Here is a 5,923-nt window from a genome sequence, read left to right as displayed (position 1 = left end):
AATTCCAATATTTTGGACACCTAAAGCAAAGAGCTGACTCATTTGAAAAGACCCTGATGCTGGGAAAAATTGAGGGCAGGAGGAGAAGGGGAGGACAGAGGATGAGATGGTTGGATGGCATCACTGACTCAGTGGCCATGAGTTTGGGCAAACTCCAGGAGTTGGTGATGGATAGGGAGGCCTGGCGTGCTGCAGTTCATGGGGTCACAAAGAGTCAGACATGACTGAGCGACTGAACTGAACTGATAGGTATATAAACAATGTGATTTAGAGTTAAAACTTTGGGCCATAAGAATGCTGTGATTTATGATGGGGGTTTTGGTCATGCAGTATCAGCTGCACCTCTAGAAAAGTTTGAGGCTGAGATCAGCTATATGGACAGTCAATTATATCTAGGTGATGGAGCCCCGGTAAAAACTCCGGACATGGAGCCTGGAGTGAGCTCCCGTGTCTGCAAGTGCTCAATGCCGGCACATCAGTGCTGGGAAGATAAAGCTGCCTGTGACGCCCTGGGAAGAATCAACCAAAAGCTCCATATTTCACACTTTCTTTGACTCTGCCCTATATGCCTTTTTCCTGGGCAGCTTTTAATCTGTATCTTTTAAAAAGCTGCAATCCCCTGAGTATATACCAGGAGAAAATCATACTTTGAAAAGATACATGCACCTCAGTGTCCATTGCTTCACCAGGGCTTCCCAGGTGGCTCAAACAGTAAAGAATCTGCCTGCAATGCGGGAGACTGGGGTTCAATCCCTGGGTTGGGACAATCCCCTGGAAGAGGGGATGGTAACCCACTCCAATATTCTTGCCTGGTGAATCCCCGTGAACAGAGGAGCCTGGCAGGCTACAATCTATTGGGTAGCAAAGAGTGGACACAACTTAGCCACTAAGCACAGCAGTGTTCATTGCAGCACTGTTTACAATAGCCAAAACATGGAAGCACCTAAATGTATATCAAGAGATGGATAAACAAGATGTAGTGCACATATACAATGTAATATTACTCAGCCATAAGAAGGAACAAAATAATGCTATGAGAAGCAATATGGATGGACCTGGATATTCTCATACCAAGTGAAGTAAATCAGACAGAGAAAGGCAAATACATATGATATTACTTATATATGGAATATTAAAGGATGGTACAAATGAACTTACCTACAAATAGAGTCATGATGTAGATAATAATCTTACGGTTCCAGGGGGAAGAAGGGAAGGATAAACTGTGATATTGGGATTGACATATACACACTACTAAATATAAGATAGATAACTAATAAGGACCTACTGTGTAGAAAAGGATAATCTTCTCAATGATCTGTAATGACCTCCATTGGAGGAGAATCTAAAAAAGAGTGAATACATTGTATACGTATAACTTATTCACTGTTCAACAAAAACTGACATTTATAGCATTGTAAACCAATTACACTGCACTAAAAATTAAAAAATGAATTAAAAATAAATCAAAGATCTGCAATAAACCATCAGATCAGATCAGATCAGTCGCTCAGTCATGTCTGACTCTTTGCGACCCCATGAATCGCAGCACACCAGGCCTCCCTATCCATCACCAGCTCCCGGAGTTCACTCAGACTCATGTCCATTGAGTCAGTGATGCCATCCAGCCATCTCATCCTCTGTCGTCCCCTTCTCCTCCTGCCCCCAATCCCTCCCAGCATCAGAGTCTTTTCCAATGAGTCAACTCTTCGCATGAGGTGGCCAAAGTACTGGAGTTTCAGCTTTAGCATCATTCCTTCCAAAGAAATCCCAGGGCTGATCTCCTTAGCCATATCTATAATAGCTTTCAGTGAGTTCTTGAATTCCTAGCTGGTTATGGAACCCAAGAATGGAAGTGAATAAAGTCTTGGGGACTTTCCACTGTAAAATCTGTGTCTGTCAAAGGCCCTTCTCTTTATATGCATAGCTGTGATATTTTCATGTTGGTTAATTGGTACTTTGTCTAAGAACTCAGTAATTAACTCATATTTCAAATAGGAACATTGAAGTGGTGGATTACTCAATAAATAACCAACGAAGACCCTGGAGATACTCATATATTGTGAAATCCATCAAGAAGTTTGCCATCTCAGACCCTCCACCTGGGGCTGCTGGTCCTTATTCAGCTTTCTTAGTCCTTGGCTTCCTATCAGCACCAAGAGCATTCAGTATGGATGAGGCTTTGGGTTAGCTTAGACAAGTCAGTCTCCTCATTGGGTGCTATGGTCTAAATGCTTGTGTTCTCCCAAAATTCATATGTTGAAAACCTAATCCCAAATTGATGATTTTAGGAGGTGGGACATTGGTAAATGATTAGGTCATAAGTGCAGAACCCACATGAGGGCAGAGCCCACATGAATGGGATTAGGGCTCTTGTGAAAGAGGCCTGAAATACTTGTTCATCCCTTCCATTTAGGGATATATCCTGGAAGAGGCCCTCACTCACTCTACCATGCTGGCACCCTGATCTTGGACTTCTAGCCTCCAGAACTGTGATAAATAATGCGGTTTATAAACCACCCAGCCTCTGTCATTTTGTAATAGCAGCCTGCATGCACTAAAACACTGGACATGATTAAATGGGGGAAAAATTGTCAAGCTTGTTTTCCCTTCCAAGGTCATGAATGTGGAACAGGTAGCATAGATGTTCAATTCCAAATACACATGGTAACATACTCCATAGAATTGTACAGGAAGATATTTTCTTAGAGGTAATTAACATTTAAACCAATAGATTGTGAATAAAATAAATTACCTTCTATATGTGGGTAGATTTTATGCAATCAGTTGAGGACCTTTTCACAGCTATTTGTAAGGCGCTTACTCCTTGGAAGGAAAGTTATGACCAACCTAGATAGCATATTCAAAAGCAGAGACATTACTTTGCCAACAAAGGTGCGTCTAGTCAAGGCTATGGTTTTTCCTGTGGTCATGTATGGATGTGAAAGTTGGATTGTGAAGAAGGCTGAGCGCCAAAGAATTGATGCTTTTGAACTGTGGTGTTGGAGAAGACTCTTGAGAGTCCCTTGGACTGCAAGGAGATCCAACCAGTCCATTCTGAAGGAGATCAGCCCTGGGATTTCTTTGGAAGGAATGATGCTAAAGCTGAAACTCCACTACTTTGGCCACCTCATGCGAAGAGTTGACTCATTGGAAAAGACTCTGATGCTGGGAGGGATTGGAGGCAGGAGAAGAAGGGGGTGACAGAGGATGAGATGGCTGGATGGCATCACTGACTCGATGGACGTGAGTCTGAGTGAACTCCGGGAGTTGGGGATGGACAGGGCGGCCTGGCGTGCTGCGTTTCATGGGGTCACAAAGAGTCAGACAGGACTGAGTGACTGAACTGAACTGAGGACCTTAGGAGCAAAGATTGAGGTTTTTCAAAATAAAAGCAATTCAGCCTTAAGACTGCACCACTAACTCCAGCCTTTCAGCCTTAAGATGAAGCAACTGGACCCTAAGGCTGTTACTGGGCTCTAATCAGAGTCCTAACATAACTGCTCTTTCACTTAGAAAACTTATCTTCACTTCTCTAGGCCTTGGTTTTCTCAACTAAGCAAGGAAATTAGAGTAGAAAATCCTTTACATTTCCAAAGATTATGCAAGTCTCTGTATACAACATGATCCCAAACTGAGGTATTTTTCCTTTTCCCAAAAAGAAAATTATTTGTTGTGCAGCTTCCCTGGTTGGATCTCTTATATATTATAATGGACTTATAATGAGGACTTATTATAGTCCTCATTATCTGCTCTATCTCACAGTGTACTTCTCTGGTTTAGCTTTAAGAAAAATTCCTTGATAGAAATAATTACTTGATTGTTATTAAATACTACTTTTATCTTTGGTCTTATGATGAAAAGCAGGAGTTATAGTTAAGCATGCTATTGAGAGAAACTGTTTGTAAATGTCAATATGTCACCTTGAAGAAGTTTGCTGTGCTTAGTTGCTCAGTCGTGCTCAGCTGTTTACTACCCCTGGACTGCAGCCCACCAGGCTCCTCTGTCCATGGGGATCCAGGCATGAATACTGGAATAGGTTGTCTTGCCCTCTTTCAAGGATCTTTCTGACCCAGGGATCGAACCCAGGTCTTCTGCATTACAGGTGGACCCTTTACTGTCTGAGCTGCCAGCTCCCAATAAAATGGATCTTGATGTATTCAGAAGATGTGTGATTTGTCTACTTTTGTTTCCTGCAACCATGTTTTGTTTTGGGTTTTTTTTCCAGTTAATATATCAGTCCCATAACTGAAAGCTATCAAGAATGCAAGCTCAAGCTCTATTTGAAAGGAAATATTAAAAAAAAAAAAAAAAAGCAAACGTATCTGGAATAGCAGTTAAGATTTTGTTCAGTTGTCATTTTATCCAAAATACCTGGGTATTTGCTTTTAATTATAGTATTTACCTCAAAAAGAACAAATAAGCTGGTCTGTGAAAATACTAGTTTCTGGCATGGTTGATACTCAGTAAATAGTAACTTCAGGGCAGTTGGCATAGCCTTTGTACCCCCAAGGGAACTGAATTAAAGAAGTGGGAATTGGTGTGTTCAGATAATTAACTATAATACAAGTCAGAATGTGGTCAATGAAATAAAAATGGTGAGAGTGAAATTAGGAAGCCATAAGGAGGAAGATGGTACTTTCCTCTAGGAAAAGTAGGTAACAATTCATCAAGGAGGTGAATTTCTTTTGTACCTTCAAAGAGAGAGTAGGGATTTGTGTACAATGTAAGAATATTTGATTTGTAGACTCTCCTTAAAGTATTTTCATCTGTCAAGATCAGAGAGTACAGCTAAGAAACTGAACTCTAGTGAAGCTGAAAATCCTATGGTAAAAAGTAGACTCAAGTGGCAGGTTCAGAGCACTGTCTCTAGTTCTGTCCTATTGAGCCTTTTTGTCAGTGACTCTATTATCACATTATCTTAGGACATGAAATTGCGAGGGGTAGTGTATGTGGAATAACAGACTGCAAATCGAGTGGTTTCTATCTAATAAGGTGACGATTAAAAACAAATGCATCCACAGTTGTGTGAAAGTAAGAGTCGCTCAGTCGTGTCCAAATCTTTGTGACCCCATGGACTATACAGACCATGGAATTCTCCAGGCCAGAGTACTGGAGTGGGTACCTTTCTCTTCTCCAGGGAATCTTCCCAACCCAGTGGGCAAACCCAGGCCTCCCACATTGCAGGCAGATTTTTCACCAGCTGAGCCACAAGGGAAGCCCCCACAGTTCTAGTTCTGTAATTATGTCCAAATAATCAGGGTATGAGGGTTTGGGTCGGGGGAAAAGACCTCAGTGGTTTTAGTTCACTGTATGCTGTGAGAGCAGCATCAAAAATTCACTGGAATTTTACTCTTCACGAATGAAAGTGTTTCATTGAACAAACACATAACGAAGGCCTGCTGGATGCAAAGAATGGACATCAGTGAAGAGCACACATGTGGACTTTGTGAATTAGGACTTAAATTTTAATAGAAAAACAGAAGTGAGGTGAATTTCAAAGTTAAATGTTGCACCACAATTGGGACACATGTCGAGAGGGAAAAGCACAGAATGCCATATGTCCACATAACAAGGAGACCTGAGCTGTGTCAGAGTCACGAAAGGCTGCTTTGTGGAAGTGGTCTTTACTGAGATCTGAAAGATGTCATGGAAGTCATGAGGTAAAAGAGAGAGGGTCTTCCAGGGAGAAGGAATGGCATTGATAAAGAGCTTTAGCCATATGTGAGAATATAGAGTGAGAAGAACAGACATGCCAGGATTGAACCTTCAAGGAATTTAATTTACTTGGTAAAACTTATGCAAACTAGACAAGGAATACAAGGTGGAATATGATCAGTTCTGTGAAAGAGATAAGAATCAAGTTTGCAGAGCATGGGAGATATTTCCATTTGCTGGGTAATTCGGTAAAGATTCACTTAAA

The sequence above is a fragment of the Bubalus kerabau genome, chromosome 3 (genome assembly GCF_029407905.1).
Source record: "Bubalus kerabau isolate K-KA32 ecotype Philippines breed swamp buffalo chromosome 3, PCC_UOA_SB_1v2, whole genome shotgun sequence".
Classification (NCBI taxonomy): Eukaryota; Metazoa; Chordata; class Mammalia; order Artiodactyla; family Bovidae; genus Bubalus; species Bubalus kerabau.
Note: the sequence above shows the minus strand (reverse complement) of the source record.